The 18,339-nt window shown below is 45.7% G+C and overlaps 1 protein-coding gene across 2 annotated transcripts in view; it reads right to left on the reverse strand.

Moving 5' to 3' along the window:
• Positions 1-18,339, reverse strand: part of TSHZ2 (teashirt zinc finger homeobox 2) — a 313,195-nt gene that overhangs the window by 186,664 nt on the left and 108,192 nt on the right. The window lies entirely within an intron of this gene.

An 18,339-nucleotide genomic window follows, 5' to 3' on the forward strand; every position in this document is an offset into this window, starting at 1 on the left:
TTAAAATTAAATGTTTTACAGTATTAATTTATTATTTTACAGATTGTTATTTTTATTTCTGTTACTCGTGTTTGTAAACCGTTGTGGCGGCACGTGCCAAACGACGGTACAGAAAAATTTACAAATAAAGAAAAGAAATACAGAAAAGGAGAAGAAAAGAAAACCCCACATTAGAAAATAAGCTTGCCATAAGGAGTTGTCTGCTTTGCTGGTATCTATGCCCATCAAAATTTCAGTATCACTGCCTCACCCCAGCATCTCTTTAAATACACGCGCATACACTCACATGGCAAAAACGATTTGCTCTGCTACCACCTCACCTTTCACAACCTTTGGGGGAGGTCCTGAAAGTCACAGCGCCCTGTTATTGACCCAAGCTGTGAGCGGGGGCCACCCTTAGGGTAAGGGGCGTACTACGCAGCGGCAGCCACCCTGCCCCCCCCAACGTTACTTCATGCTCTGGAGCTGTAGCGGCCAGGGTAGCGGCGGCAGCAGCCCACAGGTGTACAGTTCTTGTCAGAGAGGGCTTTACCCACTTCCTCACTTCATTCTTCGGGGGGTTTAGGCAGGGACTGATCTGATCAAGCCGCCGCCCTGAGGCAGTGATTCCGTTCTGGTGTCACACACGCCCCACCACCACCACCACCACAACCTAGCAATCCTCCAAGGCATGCACGGTGCTGTCCTTCAAAACTTAACGCCCTAAGCACAAGCCTAGTAGGACTTGCAAAAAATGCAGGCCTTTCAAAGGGGAGTGAGTCATCGACACATCCAGAGGACGTGGTGGGAGGCAGCTGGGAGCGGCGGCTCTCACTGGGCTCCTGAAAGGGGGAAGGTTGACATGGGTTTCATGGGAATCCAGTCTGTGGCCAGATCCAGAAGGGACTCCTATTCCAAGGTGAACGGGATAAAGAAGAGTGGGGGGGAGGGGGGGGAGTACTCGAGTGGTCAGAGACGTAGGCCTGGAAACTGCATACCTGGGATTAGCAGCGGGGGCAGGGGAGGAAGGAATAATGTGCATTACTTTTCCTGTTCCCCCCCCCCCCCCGCTAATCCACTCTCTCCGCCATCACCAATTTTCCCCACTCCAGGATGACCCCCCCCCCAGCATTCATTCCCTTCCTCCCTCCCTGAATCCAGCACTCTCTTTGTTCCCCACCTCTACCCCCCCCCCACTATAAATCGCAGCTCCCTGACTTCTGTCCCCTCACTCAGCTCTCACTGAGTCCTAAGTCCTGGAACCACAGCTGCAGGCTGAGCTGTGGGTGTTGCGCTCTCCTTCCAGTTTATCCCCCACGCGTTGCCTGCAGCGTAGTGAACTCCAGCCTGACCCCCTCTCCCTTCCTGTCCCCTGCAGGCTTCCTGAAGGAGGAGTGGCTGGAGCTGTGAAGCGAGCGGCCTGGAGCTTTCTAGTGCTTCCCTGGAAACCCACCCGGCAATTGATGCAAATTCCCTAAGAAGTCGGGGTTCAAATCCCGCTGGCAATTCTTGCGACTTGGGCAAAACATTTCACCCTCTAGTGCCTCGGGTACCAACTTCGGGCCCATAGAGTCAAAATGGGGAAAAAAAAACCTTTAGTAAATGACCCCCATTAGATATCGAGACCTCTGAGTACAAGGAAATACTGAAACTACCTGAATATAACCCGCCTTGAAGTGGTTAAACAGTCACGAAAGGTGCCACACAAACAAATAGAACTTGTGCCACACAAACATCATAGAACTTACAGCAAAACACCTAAATTCCACGAAACCTACCATCCTCATGGGAGATTTTAATCTACATGTAGATATCCAACCTCATTCTACCAACTGTAAAACTTTTCTCTCCTCTCTCAACAATATGGGTTTCAGACAAATAGTGACTGAACCAACCCACAAAGCAGGCCATACGCTGGACCTTATCTTTATAAATGAAGGTATCACAACCCACACCACTCCAACTTGCACTCCAATACCTTGGTCAGACCATCGAATTATATCATCGGTTTTAAAAATAAAAGAACTTCCACCACAATCCACACAACCTATAACTATATCGCTTAGGAAACAGTGCTCAGGAGACCAACTCGGTGAACACCTAGCCAAGGAACTTGAGCACCTAGACCTATCCGACGTAAACTCAGCAACTTCATCATGGACCAACATCACTAAAAAGGTTGCAGATCAAATTTGCCCCATGACAACTAAATCTATCAATCCAAACAAAGACAACAGGAGACCCTGGTTCACACCAGAGCTAAAAAATCATAAACACGAGTTGAGATGCAAGGAACAAAATTGGCGAAAAAACCCATCTACAACCACCCTCCTCATCTACAAATCATGCCTTAACTCATACAGAAACAACATCAACACAACAAAGAGAATATTCTTCTCCAAAAAAATCCACCACCTCATCTTTGATTCAAGAGCTCTTTTCTCCTATGTATCAACCCTCACAAAACCCCCGGCACCGACCATTCCAGACGATCAAGCACTCACTAAAGCGAACGAACTAGCAGACTTTTTCGACAACAAAATCACTTCACTTCTAGCTCCCCTCAAGGGACCATCTACACATCCAAAACACGTAATCAACCTCACCCCCCAATCTTCGCAATCACCCGCTCAACAAACACCTCATTCAACCGCTCAACCACCACTCCCAACAGATCAACAACCATCGCACCCAAATGTCAAACAACCTAACACTTCACTAACACTACTCAACACTTTTGAGCTCACATCCACTCTAGAAATAGAGAATATTCTCAAGAAGATAAAACCATCCTCTCATCCATCAGACCATATTCCATACAACAAACTGTGTCTGATCTCCAACACCATAGCCAAACCTTTAGCAGACATTATTAACTGCTCCTTCTCTCAAGGACATGTCCCGAACCAACTCAAGTTAGCCATGCTCAAGCCGCTCCTCAAAAAACCTAACTTACCCACCTCAGACCCAGCAAACTTTAGACCCATAGCAAACCTACCGTTGATTGCCAGAGTTATGGAGAAAGTTGTAAACAAACAACTTACAGAATATCTTGACGAAAACAACATCCTCACCTCAAACCAATTTGGCTTTCGCAAGTCTATGAATACCGAATCATTATTAACATCATTATCAGACACTATCATTTTCAACCTAGAAAAGGGCCAACCTTGCCTCCTCGCTCTCCTTGATCTTTCATCAGCGTTTGATACCGTTAACCACTCATGCCTCCTGCAACGCCTAATAGACATTGGCATTACAGGAGTAGTTTTTAACGGGTTCAAATCATTTTTGGAGAACAGAACATACAAGGTCAAGATAAATAACAAAGAGTCCCACACCATCGAATCCAAAAGGGGGGTACCACAAGGATCATCCCTCTCCCCGACTCTTTTCAATATTTATCTACTCCCACTTTGTCAACTTCTCACTAACCTTAAGCTAAGACATTACCTATACGCGGATGATATTCAAATCCTCATCCCTATAGAAGATTCCATATACAAAGCCATATCATTCTGGAATAAATGTCTGTCAGCTATCAACAATCTACTCACCAGCCTCAACTTGGTTCTAAATAAAAACAAAACTGAAATCCTCATTATAACTCCGGAAAACTATACCCCTTCCTCACATTCTAACACTAATCAACATCCGGTCACCACAGGGCTCTCCACCACACAACAAGTTAGAGATCTGGGAGTCATCATAGACAACAGACTCAGTCTCAACAAATTCGTCAACAACACAACAAAAGAATGTTTCTTTAAACTTCAAACATTAAAGAAACTCAAACCTCTCCTCCTATACAGAGACTTCCGCATGGTTTTACAAGCCATCATACTCCCAAAACTGGATTATTGTAACTCTCTCCTCCTAGGCCTTCCAGCATGCACCATCAAACCACTTCAGATGGTCCTGAACGCCTCTGCAAGAATTCTATCAAATGCCAAAAAGAGAGATCATATCACCCCAATTCTCCACCATCTCCACTGGCTTCCAATTAAATACAGGATCCAGTTCAAGTCTTTAATGATGATACATAAGGCCTTACACAACATCGCACCTCTCAACCTAACATTCCAAATTCAATTACACACATCTGTGAAACCAACCAGAAGCGCCTATCAGAACAGACTAATCACACAACCTGTGAAATCCGTTCTGAGGAAACGTGCATTATCCACAGCAGGCCCTTCACTTTGGAACTCGCTCCCTCCAGACCTTCGTTTAGAACCATGCCACTCTACATTTAAAGGGAAACTTAAGACTTGGCTTTTCAAACAAGCTTTCCCCTAGAGCCAAGAACACGAAGAAAAGTCTTTTCAAGCCCACAACGAGTTATTCAGATCTATTTTTTTCTTCCTTTGTTAATCAGAAATTTACACATGCTGACTTCAATGTAAAACTTATTACTTTGTTTTTTGTTCAATGTAAAACTTCTTTTATTCTGTTCTATGTAAACCGCTATTTGTAGCGATAGTTACTGTTCTTTGTGAACCGGGGTGATATGTATATTATACAGGAACCTCCGGTATATAAATTAATTTAAATAAAATAAATAAATAAATAAAGTCAATTAAACTTAAGTTCTGCTCTGTAACACAGTAGGCGGGGTGGACTGGTTTCTTTTCCTGGGCTTTACAAGTCGAGCCTGTCCCCTGAGCACAAACCCATGCTGCAACCAGTAGCCAGTACTCTGCAGTCTCTAAAAACATGCCCCCCCCCCCCTGTGAAAGGGGAAGGGGTGAGGGACCTTACACACACAATGATAATTATCCAAATCCATGCAAAGATTCGTATTAGCCTAGCTAAATTAATGTGTCACATAACCGCTTCGATCAGAGGCCGGCAGTGACAAATACTTCGCCAGTACCTGAAGTTCCAAGGTTCAACAAGCCCCCTTCTTAGAAGCAGCGACAGAAATAGCTTTTCTGTATTATCATAAAAATGTGAATGCGGATACCGGAGACACGGTGGCGAGCACGCAAAAGGAAGGGGCTGAATTAACGCGTTTGAAGTTTGTGAGCAGTAGCACCAATTGTCAAAACCCGGACCCTAGCTGCTGTCCATTTGTGCGCCATACAAAAGCGTCCTTAATTCAATTACCTTAAAAAGTACAAAAAAAAAAAAAAAATCTACCGGAGGCAGTACGTCCGGCTCTTCTTATTGATCCAAGCATGGGGTGAGTGAATGAAAGGTTTTAGTTTCCCTTTGATATATTTCTTTGTAGTTGCAGGCAATTGAATTATGAATGCTTGTGAAAGCTGCCCGAAATGGATAGTAGCTAGAGCAGCAGAAGCCTTGATGATTGCGACTACGGCCCACAAGTCTAACCTATGCTAATTCAACCCCATGGTGTACGCGCTGGATGTATTATAAGGAAAAAAAAAAAAGTTGTGAAATGCCGGTGCAATGAGATCATCTTCTTGCAATGGTAAAAATGCAATCACTTTCTCATGTCGTTTTTTCTAATATGTACAGTAACAAAGGCTAACTAGAACATTTCCAGTCATCCCAGAAGAGCAATTTTCTCTTGTATTAATGGAAAAGAAACATAGTAGAGACAGGAACGTAACAGCATAACTATGGGGGGAAAAAAAAAAAGAAAGCTTAGTAAATCAGGCTCTAAGTCAGTAAGTTGCAAACAGCCAGAAGCAGAGAACCGGCAAAACATTGCGAGTAAGGAATAACTTTTCTGAGACACATCGGCCTAACACAATTCATCAAGGGCAAAAATTGCGAAGCTAAATGTATTTGTTTCTTTACACACATACATACATATATATATTTGTTGTTGTTTACAGGAATTGGGAAAGTGGTGTTGTGGCTCTAAGGCCTTTATCACCACACAAGAGAGGACCAGAAATGCTATGGCCCCCAACGTTTGTAGCTGGAAACCCAAATCAGTGAAGCCAAGGACTTCAGAAAAGTGCCAGTGAAATTATGCACAACCTCAAAATTAGGATTTTACCAGGCTACGGAAATGATCTGACCCTACTTGGATAGCAGCTGTGCTGTTAGGTCGTGGCTGGCGTTACAGATAGCACCTCTAGCAGTGCACTGTAAATTGTCTTCTGTATGGTTCTTACCAATAGGTTCTCAAGTGGTTTGGACCAGGTACCACAGGAAAAAGTTACAAAAAAGGCAGAAAAACGGATGAAGATTGCACAGACTGAGTCAGGGAAGGAACGCAGGAGGCGATCAGAGAATGTTGCAGGGGGCAGCGGAAACGACTTCAGAGCAGAAGGGCAATCTATGGAAATGCACGGAAACAAGAGTTGTCAGCAAGAGTGGGAAGGCTGATTCGAGGAGTGCAGAAAGGGAGCGGCGATGATATCAAGACACCTACAGAACAATCAAGGGCTGCTTATGCAAAGGAAAGAGAATAAACAATTCTGCGGTAAAGAGGAGTAGAAGAGGCAGAGACGGCTGACAGTAGATACTGCAACTCTAAAGGAGGCACAGTGGGATTGGAGATTGGGTTCCACATGGGAATTTTATCTGCGTTGGGTAAATGCGCATAAAATCACCTCTGGGCAAACTACATGGGCCTTTTTGGACTTTATTCACACTCATTTTCAAAGGGCCCGGCGACAAGCGTAAAGCCCCGGGACATGTCTAAGACCCGGGGCTTTACTAAAGGGGCAGTCGGGGGGCGGGGTGTGAGCGGGGCAGTCCAGGAGCGGGGCAGGGGCGAGGTCAGAGGCCTCTGACACTCGGCCATTTGCCGCTGTGCCGGGGATCGTGCCCAGGGCTGAAGTAAGTTTTGAAACAGAAGGAAAAAAAAGAAAAAGGTAGGGGGCGGGGAGGGAAGGGAAGGTGGGGTGGCGGGGCAGGGAACGGGGGAAGGCAGCACGGCTCGGTGCGCGCAAGGTGCACAATTGTGCACCCCCTTGCGAGCGCTGACCCTCGATTTTATAACATGCGCGTGTCCGCGCGCACACGTTATAAAATCGGGCAAACGTGTGCGTGCCGGGTAACACGCGCACATGTACGCCCGCGCGTACCTCTGAAAATCTACCCCAATGCCTATTCATTCATCTTAAATGATGACTTGCTACGCCCCAAATTCCCTCTTTGAAGTTACCTGCACAATTTGGTTGGCATCTTCCATTTAGAGATAATCATGAATTCCAGTGATTAGATTAAAATAACCTTTCCCTGGAAATATCCAGTGCTACGGTGAAACAAACTGCTTTTCTTTCCACTGCCACTTTGTTGATCATTTTTGACAGTCTGTTTTTCCAACACTCGGTAAATGGGACACCATGCACCATTTAGGCAGTAGACAAGCAGAGATGGGTTACAAGTGTGATGCCGCACTCCCTATGCACTGACGGGCAAAATAATTTACATTAATGAGCAGCTTGTAAAATGCATCCTAGTGCTACTTCAGGAAGAGCGCTGATCCTCCCTCATTCTGCAGTAATCACAATGAGTGGACACATCATTACGGATAAAATGATGACGTTCTTGATGTTCCTTATTTGGTAATAGTTCTAGGATATTGTGAGATAGTCAACTCAGCACGCATTAATTAGCGGCTAAGATGCCATGCTTTCTGTCTTTATTTAAAGGACTGATATTGCTTGTAAAGTCTTCGAATATTTTTTTCTAGTGAATTCAGTTCTCATGAAAAATCCAAAAGATTTTGGGATTTTTGGAGAGTGGCAGTGCAAGCCTCCCCACCAAGTCCTGCCAACGGATCTCAGTGGGCCATTTGAGCACCTTAACCTTATCATTACATTGTCCTTTTAAAATACTGTGAATTTGCACACTGCAAGGATCACCACTATTATTTTTACATAACAACATGCCATACTGGGTCAGACCAAGGGTCCATCCAGCGCAGCATCCTGTTTCCAACAGTGGCCAATACCAGGCCACAAGAACCTGGCAAGTACCCAAACACTAAGTATATCTCATGCTACTGATGCTAGTAATAGCAGTGGCTATTTTCTAAGTCAACTTAATTAATAGGTAATGGACTTCTCTTCCAAGAACTTATCCAATCCTTTTTTAAACACAGCTATAGTAACTGCACTAACCACATCCTCTGGCAACAAATTCCAGAGTTTAATTGTGCGTTGAGTGAAAAACAACTTTCTCCGATTAGTTTTAAATGTGCTACTTGCTAACTTCATGGAGTGCCCCCTAGTCTTTCTATTATCCGAAAGAGTAAATAACCGATTCACATCTACCCGTTCTAGACCTCTCATGATTTTAAACACCTCTATCATATCCCCCCTTAGCCGTCTCTTATTATTATTAACCTTGATATACTAATTAAAATCAAATAGTTTCCGTAAACCACCTGAGGACTAACATAAAAATGGACAATATACATTTAAAGCATACAAAACCAAAAGTTTACCCATATTCTAAAAAACAACAATCCCACACCCTACCCACACAGAAAATGATACAAATGTGGTACCGAACCCTAGTTAACCTCCCCCCTCACTTATCCCCATGTAGCATCCCCCACCCTACAATATAAATGAGTCAAAGAAGCTATGGATAACGATGACAATAGTGTGATAAACGAATACATCAACCACAGTAAAACCCCCTAAACCCACAATACATCTTGTTCCCTAATGCTGCACAACTTCTATTGCCCCAAAATCATGCATGCCAGGATCGGGATGGGAAGACAATTCAGTTTTCATGATTAATTTCGTCCATGAGAACGCCAACTCACAGGTAAAGGTGATGCCAATATAATATCTATTAGATTATTTTTATAAAGAATAAATGCAATTTCAATACACTTCACATATAATAAATGCATCTATACTGTATGCCATTTGAGTAACACATTAATTACCATTTGAAAACACTGCAATCACATAATGGTTTGGAAGGGCACTAACATAACAGGATATTATAGTGCTGGGTCTAGTGATGCATATGTTGATATCATACTAGGGAATAAAATGTATTCCCTCCTCCTCACACCTACACAATTCCCTTACGTCATACGTTGTTTTTTTAAGGGGTCCTGAGAGACAAACAAGTTAACAATGTGCAGGGTTTCAGGCTCCAGTACATTACAGTCAACAAGTAAGAGCCGAGGAAAAGGTTTGTGCAGCAGCTCAAAGTGAAATGGTCTCCGAATCAGAAACCCCGGCATTGATTTCACAGGTGGAAGCATCTGCATTCTGCAGTGCGGAAGAGAACAGTTTCTAAGGGATGAGCACCACATGGAACACCTAGAATGTGCAGGACACCGGCAAGATTGATACTTGGGCAGAATGTCAGTCACAGATAATGTCTGATTGAGCTAAAAATGGTTTCCAGTTTCATTTTTTTTTTTTTCCTTTTGCAGAGGTAAGCATTATACCCTGCGGCCCTTCAGCCCTGGATACGGCTTCGGGAGACACTGTCAGAAGTGAAGGCTGGCTCTGCCTCAGTGACAGAAAGCTCTTCTTGTCATCCTCTGGGCCTCTCTCTCTCTCTTAGAAAAGCTTTTCGGTCTCTTCCCAGAATCTCTGCTCCACGTGCTAGTTCTCCCACCCAGAAGCTCGATTTCTCCCTCCTCCGAGAGTTTCCTTGCGCTCGCAGGGATACTCGAGGTGCTGAGTGGCTGCCACGCACCGAGCGCTTCCATACCTCACAGGCACGGATGTAGCGCTAGGCCGGCACTCGGTGAGACTCAACGGCATGGAAGGAGAAGCAAGAGGTCCTACAGGCTCCGTAGAGAAGGTGGACGCAATCTCCAGAGGCTTCCTGGCTAACAAACCAGAACGCCAAAGTTAGAATTAGGATTCTGAATCGCAAACAGATCTGACTGTTGTGTTTCTCAAACCCGATCCTTACTCGAACCCTGCTTTATTTCCAATCTACAGCCATTCCCTGTGCGTCTAAGCAGATGCTGCAAGCTCACAACAAACATATTCCCACTATCCCTAAGTCCCCAGTGCAAAAGCAAGCTTCACTTTCTTCCACCAATTAGCACATTTATAGCAGAGTAAAGTTGCTCCTGAAATCCAGCTGCTCTTCTTTTCATTTTAGATGTTTGCTTAAAACTCAGACCTTTTCTCTCACTTTTTACACCAGTAAAGGCCAATTTATATCTCCTAGCCTTACTTTTCATATTCACCTCAGATCCTCCCCCCTTTTGGAAGACCTTGAGAAATCCTCAAAATACAAAGGAGCAGGAACTGTATTCACTCACCTACGGCTGGCGACAAGGAAACGTGTACGCTTGCTGCCTGTCCACAATGCATGTGTGCAAAAATTACACTTTGCTGCCACTGCTGAGAAAATGATAACCAATTAGTGGCCTCTGAAGACCACGCTGCAAACGTGAACGCGGCTGGCATTCGGTAGGTAGTAAATCAGCAGAGCGGCCTATGACCCTGAGATAACCGAACCTTCCCCCAACGGCATCCTCATATCCTCAGCTAGAGAGAGCCGGCTGCGATTTACGGAAATGTTATCATCGCTGCTCACGTGGCCACAATATTTTCTCTTCTAAACAGAAATGAATCATGGCGGAGATTTAAAGGAGCCATGCAAACAAATAATCCTGCATAACAGGACAGCACACGAGGACTCCCACAGATGAATGACTTCTACCAGCAGAACAGGGGCACTTTTTTTTTTTTTTTTGTTTTTCAAATTATCAATAAAAATGGAAGTGCTAACAAGGTGGGCCAGACCAACCTCCTGTAGAAAAGGCAAGCCCTGTAAGTCTATGGACTAAGGCAATAGTTCTCAACCTGGTCCTTGGAGACAGGTCTGGTTTTCAGGATATCTGCAACTAATACGCATGAGCTGAATTTGCATGCAGTGGTAGCAGTGCGTGCAAGCAGACTTCATGCATATCCGTTACGGATATCCTGAAAACCAGATAGGCCAAGCGGTCCTCGAGGATGAGGAGAAGTGAAAACCAGAGTCCGGTGCAAAGAAATGAAAGTGGTTGGCGGTCAGGCCTGCAAGGTATCTGCTCTGCACTTGGATGGCAGAGCACTGGCCTGGGTTTTGAGGGACTTTTTTTTAATTTAATTAATAGGTTTGAATACCACTGCCCCGGGTCGTAACCCCATTCAAAATGGCGAACTTGCGTTTTTCTAGAGCTGTGTTACCAGAGCGGTTTTCTCTTGCCCTCGCTGATAGAGGCACTAACTCAGACAATGGTAAGAGCAATCACTTTTTAAATACCATTTCTTGGCCAATATAATATACACATTACTCCTTCTTTATACCCAGCAGACTGGAAGCCATCAAGGTTTCCAAAGACAGTCCGTTAACTGAAGCATTTGACTACAATAAAAGGGCAGGGCATCTCTGAATCTTTCTGTGGGTTTCGTACCCATGGGAATGCAAGCTCATTTTCAAAAGGAAACTCCTCATGGAGTTTCCTTTTGAAAATCCCTCCCCAGAAACTTTGTTGTAACAATGAAGCAGGCGTATAGTATGCCCCAGAAACTAGATGGGGAGATTTCAAAATGAAATTTCCAAGCAAAATATTCCTCCCAGACTAAACCCCATCCACTTTTCCCTATGGGTGGAGAAGGGAGGGCAATAATGTAACTGCATTTTCCAGCAGGTAAACAGAAGGATAAATATCTAACTTCAGTGGGATATACCTATGGTTTATTAAAACTGGAATGACTTTTTAAAACATCCTTGTCTCTATGCCCTGTCAAACTTCTGATCTATCAGACAGATGATGAATAACGAAGGTAATTCTGGAATGATGTAGACTTTAGATGGAATCCCCGTGGTCTCCTGTTCCTGCGACAATGCCACTGGTCCGATGGACTTTTACAAAAGCTACCAGAACACACAAAAAGATAAACTCTGCTTATTATAACCAGGGCAAGAAACCCACATTATAGGACGAAGATCTGTTGGAAAACCCACATTGTTTTAGGACTGTTTCAAAGAACAGGATTTTATTTTTCTCCCAGGAAAGAAGCTCTGGATGGCTTTGCCATATTCACAGGACTGGCACAAACGTGACTGTCTGAACCTTCTGCACCTTTCAGCAGCCTCCAAAAACCTATGAGCTTTCCCCGTCTGATTTATAGCTCCCAATATAATGGGCTTGAGCGGTGCCAATGGAAGATGTCTGGTTGATTCTAATCTGAGTAATGTGCACAGAGCAGAATTAATTACGGGGAAGCAGCATGGCAATGGAATTGTTGCAATATTCAGTATGCTTAATTTGAATTTGATGTGCATTGTTTTACAATATTAATGATGGTTTCTAAAATGACTTGGGTTGGTAATCACAAGCTACAAAAATAAATACTACCATGTTCTTTGATTAAGCATTTGCCAAAAACCTATCTATATCTATATATACATACATATACACACACACATACAGGTGTATATATATATATATATATATATATATATATGGAAATGTTTGTTACTTATGCACAAAAATAGGCAAGAATATGATGTTTGCTATTCCAAAATGTTCCCTTTATCTGTACTTCTTGTGCTTGACCCTCAGAAGGGAGAGGTACCCAAGGGGCCTACTGCAGAGATAGAGACTCCGCCTTCTTGGATAATTCATGAGTACAGCATTGCAGGCGCCATATTTGTCCCTTTGAATAAACTGTTGTACATAGACGTGATACCTTTTTAAATAGTCACAGATGCACTCAATGAAAAGGTCTCATCTACAAGGCTGGCCCTTATTTCTAGATCATTTATGAAACGGTTGCTAGCAAGGGAGTTTGTCTAATCCGCCTTCTAGGCAGAAGCTAAAGCAGGAAACGTGTTATTTTTCAGGATTGTAAGAGCCCTGTTGTTGGTTTACCTGGAATCTGCCTTTCCCTCCATGTTCACATTTCATGGTTTTGGCTTGCCGTTATCTGGCTAGTAGAAGTACACTTTTGCAGTCTTCCACTGTCTCTCCTGTGAGTCACCATCTTGGTTTTTCTGTTTCCTGCGGCAAGGGCTGTGGTGTAACCCAGATGTGCCAGTGCTCTGGGAAATGCATATACATGCACGCACTCTGTTTTGCCTCCATCTGCGTGTCCTCCTCCATAAAACGGGGAATAGAGTCATGGGGGTTGAGTGGGGTGTGGGGAAGAGAGAAGTATGTGCAAAGTAGGACTCCAGCCGGACTCAACTGAAGCATGCATGAAGTTGGCAGCAGGAGCTGTCAGGCTGGTTTTCGGGACCCAGCGTCAGGAGGGGTGGGGGGGGGCCAGTTAGCTTATAGAAAAAACCTGCAAGTGCCATGCTTGTTTTAGGAAGTGGATGTGGAGGAGAATGAGAAATAGTGGCAGTGGTACAAGTTGCGTTGAAGGAGCGGAGGAATGGCAGCTGGGACACGAGACTGATGGGGGCCGTATCAGTGGGGAGCAGCATCGTGAAGTGATGCAGGAACTGAGGGGTGGCGGCTGGAGATCGGGGGGGGGGGGGGGGGAGGCAGGCGTGCAGCGATGCCTGGAGGTCGGAGGCTGTGGAGGACTCCGAACAATACCTTGCCACCGTGGCAGGAGGAGAGGAGGGGAAGGGACTCGGAGAAGCAGCTGCTGGTGCTGCAGGAGGGAGCTGGAGACGCAGCGTCTGGATGCGCGGGGCGGGGTTGGGGGGACGCAGGAGCGGGATGGAAACAGAAGAAGGGCGGCAAAAGGCTATTGCTAGCAGCAGCAAGGGCTTTCCGGCGAACACTTTTGCCACCCAGAGGGTGCACCTTGGGATGCATCCTGGTAAGGGATGACAGTGAGCTCCAGAAAAATGAAGCACCGGGTGGGAAAGCAAACTCTTGCTGTTTGCTACCCCTAACAGGGAAAGGAGTAGGAACACGTAAAATCCTCCCGCAGAACCAGCCAGGCCTAGACAGGGAAGAAGCCCTGAAGAACACATGTTTGCAGGCTGCGGAAAATCTTTGGCTCAGACTGCAGTGCCCATGGCATCTTAAACTATCCCATGACCCTAAGGGCAGCTCAGGTAAAGGGCAAGCGAGCTGACAGAGGGAAAAAAAAAACTATTTACAAAAAGTCCTCTGCTGAAAGAAAGTACAGGGCTAAGCAGGACTCCTCCGATCCCTAGCCACCCGATCGGAAAGAGGGCTGGTTTTGGGTGGCTACAGGAAGGGACCCAGATACTGCACACGCACGCCAGAGACCTGTGCAGGGTCTTTACGTCACCGACCAAAGGCTGAACGTGGGTCTGGATTTATTTGTGGCTGCGCTGCTAACTAGCTTTTACTCCTTGAAGTGTGCTTGAGTGCTTTCCAGAACTCAGGCAGAGATTAAAGCACCCAAGCAGATAGATTCAGACTTCGGCCAGCCCAGCTGGAAACCACCTATTTACCCCTGCACCGATCAGAGCCTGCGAAATGACACATCTGGAAAGCCCTGTACGTGCTCAGAGGCCATGACGGAAAAGCCCAGACAGATCCCCGATTCTGGATGCTAACATTAAAAAGAAAGAAAGAAAGACAAGACGTGGCCAGCTAGCACCGCTGGCAAAGTTTAGAAAACAAGAAAAAGGCTTCCTGCAATAAGAAGCAGGCCCGACTGCCAAGGTGCAATTTGTGAAGAGTCCTTTTCCATCTCTAAACAGGGGACTGAAGAGAAAAACGTTCTTGTCATTTGTCCATAAAGCGCGTCGTCTCCATTGCCTCGCACCATACACCTGGGCTGGAGTTAATTCTACATGTCCAGGGCAATTTTAAAAAGCCATTTCCCCAGGTGACTAGGCTGTCCCAAAAGCTGCGCACCTTTTCCCAGGTAGAAGTAGATGTGGGAGGTGGGAATCAACACCGTGCATGTTTTTTTTATCCCAAGTGGGCTCAGAGGGGGGACTGGGATGGATGGGGGAGGGGAGCAACAACCAGCATGGTTTTTGCATTTTCAAAACTATGTGCATCGTTTTGCAGGGGGGGGGGGGGGGAGTTTCCACAGGAAAAAAAGGTGCGAATCTCTGTGGAGGATTTTTGCTCCCTCTGCAATTTTCAAAGGGAAAGGGAGTCTGGTATTTTTCTGTTTGAGAGGAAGTGCCTGGGGGACTCTGCAAGTTTTGAAAACTGCCCCCTCCCCATTACGAGCAGGAAGTTTCAGAAGTTGGAATCTCTCTAGACCGCTTTACCTTTCGTTGGTCCAACATAAGAAAAAAACGAGAGATGGTGCATGAACTTATGAGACCATCGTGGTCCTTTCTTCAGGTGAAGATTGAACTCCGTCCCTACTCCCTGTAAATCCAGCCTCTGTTTCCAATTCCTTGTGACTTTGAGATTATCCATCTCTGCTAGAGGCCATTAAGGGAAAATATCAGTACAACCAACCCCACACTGGCCTGAACAGCAAAAGCTTTTTTTTGTTGTTTTTAAATGAAACGTAGGGCACTTGGAGCACAATGTGAAGAGGGTGACAGATGAGGCAAGCTTAAAGCGGCCCCTAAACTGCAAGAGGCAGGCTGAATGTTTCAGGATGCAGTGGATACCTGACACAGTCAGGGCCTGTTCTGTTCAGGTAATTAACTTCCCCTCTTCTGGCAGTGCCTCCCCTTCAGTGAGGGGGAATCGAGGTTCCAAAGCTACTGAATCACCACATTTCATTACAGTTCCACAACAAAGGGGTAAAACCATTCACTTGCTCTCTTCAGCGACTCTCTTGAATGAGCAAAGAATATTAAAAAACCAAATAAATCAAGCATATTGGTAAAAGTACAAGACTCACTTGTTTTGTAGCCAATGCACTACATGTTTAAAATGTGAGGCAAACTCAAAGGTATACGATGAGGAAGCCTTCCTGAAAAAAAATGGTAGAGTTGACCACTCATGATAACTCTGCCCAAAGGACATCCAGGGCGGGTGAGCCCCAATAGGTGAACTAGGCGGTCGCCTAGGGTGCCAGCCATTAGGGGGTGGCAAAGAACAGGAGGGCCGCCAGCGGAGCTGAACCCAATCACAGGCGAGAGTAGAGACTCGGCGGGCTGCAAGCAGCACCCATCCTGCTCATGGCCGAGAAATACAGAGTCTCAGCGGGCCACGGGTGGTGTGTGTGTGTGTGTGTGTGTGTGTGTGTGTGTGTGTGTGAGAGGGATTGTGTGTGTACGAGAGAACAATGGTGTTTGTGAGAGAGAGGGAGGGAGCCTGTGTAAGGGCACGTAAGTGAATGAGACAAAGAACCTAAGTGTGTGGAAGAGAGGGGAGGGGCCAGTCTGAGTGAATGAGGTCGGGGCCGGAGCCGGGGCCTGGACCGGGGGAGGCACAAGGCAGAAGGTTCGCCTAGGGCACCTAATACCCTGAGGACATCAGTCACCTACAGCACCAGTCAAAGAAAAGTGAAATTTCATTCTCATGCCACTTGCTATGGGGCGGGAACTCATCCCCCTTTGGGAGTTCACAGGTACACAGAAAGGTGCGCAGCACTGGCAGGCACATCCCCCATGTCTCAGTAGTCAATGCTGTAAATGCTTACCCCAGAGAAACTGCTGGTCAAGGGAAGTGTTAATACCAGATAACAGTGGTCCCCCGCCTGTCCCCCCTTTATGGATTTATATTGGGGGTAATTTTCAAAAGGAGTTATGCGCATAAATGTAACTACTATTGTAGCAATTTTCAAATGCTATTTACTCACGTAAAGTGCATTTATGTGAGTAAATCCTATGGACAATTCAATGGCATATATTGTAGCAATTTTCAAAAACCCACTTACTCAAGTAAAGTGCATTTACTCGAATAAAGCCCCGTTTTACTCAAGTAAATGCTTTTAAAAATCAGGCCCAAAATGTTTAAATTCCCACAGCTAACAAAGAGTGTGCAAGATCTACTCTGGGGAAAAGTAGCTTCTTTTTGTAAAACCACAAGAAGTCTGATGGAAAGGCGTACCCGGGGCGCATCGGGTTCAGCTGCACCAAGCAAACCCAAATTGGATTTGACACCCGCTGCTGGTGCTCTAACACCTTCTTTCCTAGGGCCCCACCCTCCGGGGCCATCTACTGACAGGAAGACTGCATTGCCCCTAGGGCTGCAGGCAATCTGGCAGGCACAACATGCCATCCTGCAATCACTGAGCTGATACTGGAGCAGAGATCCTGGCCGCAGACACGCAGAGGGTACTTTACTGCGCTTCGAGGGTAAACACTGACATGGACTGAAGTGAAATGAAGCTTAAATTAATACATCGTTCCTTTTGTAAGGGCTGGTAAACGGTCCCATATGAAACTGGCAAGGGCTCCGCTGTGCCCTTAAGATGGTAACTTTTAAACAGGCGCGAGGGCGCGCATAATGCTCGCGCTTGCCGGCTCGCACCCATGAATGCGCTTATTTTATAACAAACACACGTGTATGCCCGCGAGGCGCAAAACGGGCCGTGTGCGCCCGTCTGCGTTCAATTTTAAGTGGGCAACGAGCCCATGCGCGCAATTGCCACTTCCACCGCATTAACGAGGGGATTTTAAAAGCCATGCGCAGCGACACAACTGGCCATTTTCCCAGCTCGTTCCCGGTTCACCCAAGTAAGAGCCAACTGGGAACGCCCCTAACACACCTAGCTAAATAGCCTCCCTTCTCCCTTGCTAGCCCCGACCCTCAAATCCCCGCTGATCTTTGTATTTGTTTTGTTTTATGACTTACATGCCATCCAAAGCGGAAGTAAAGTGATGGCACGCGCTTGTGCGCGCACTGGTTTCAACGTGAAATACAGGAACGTTCATGCCCATGCTCCGCCCCTTTTTTGAAAAAATATTTTTGAGCGCGCAGCAGGAGGTACACACGTATCCGGGCAGCTTTTAAAAACTGCTCGGTGCTCGCTGGCCCAACATATTCATGCATCTCCCGGTTTTGGCACACATCGGGCTTTTAAAATTCACCTTTAAGTGTCATGCAGAACATGGCACCTTATTCCCACAGATTTTCTTCAGTGCTCAGTAGTCCAGACTTTGTTACTCTGCTGCACACAAATTAGGCTCCCTTTGAAAGGAGATGCAGTGCTCTTTGGGGATCCAATTGATGTTGCTGGAATTCCAAAGGGCACAGATGGATTTTTTGTATTTGGCTCTGTAACTGAGTGGATTGAAGAGGTCTCCCCTGAAATAATCCTCTGGCAAACTAGAATGGCACAATTTATGCGAATGGAGAGATTGGCGGTAATAATCCACAAGTGCGAAGTTACTGAGAATTATGTGGCAGCGTGCAAACAATTTTTGCTCTAATGCCATGGGATATGGCACATTTGACAGAAGACTCTGATTCTCCTGCTGGTAGGGAATCTTGGGATAAATGAAACCAAACATTGAGGGGTTCTCTCAGTGGATGGAATGAATGGATGAGTATTATTGAACGAATGCATGCGAGTCCAGATGGAAGGTGGGAAGCGGCACCAGGAAACAGATATCAGGAGCGAGTGTGATGAATGCGGTTTTTGCAGTGTT

The sequence above is a fragment of the Rhinatrema bivittatum genome, chromosome 8 (assembly GCF_901001135.1).
Source record: "Rhinatrema bivittatum chromosome 8, aRhiBiv1.1, whole genome shotgun sequence".
Classification (NCBI taxonomy): Eukaryota; Metazoa; Chordata; class Amphibia; order Gymnophiona; family Rhinatrematidae; genus Rhinatrema; species Rhinatrema bivittatum.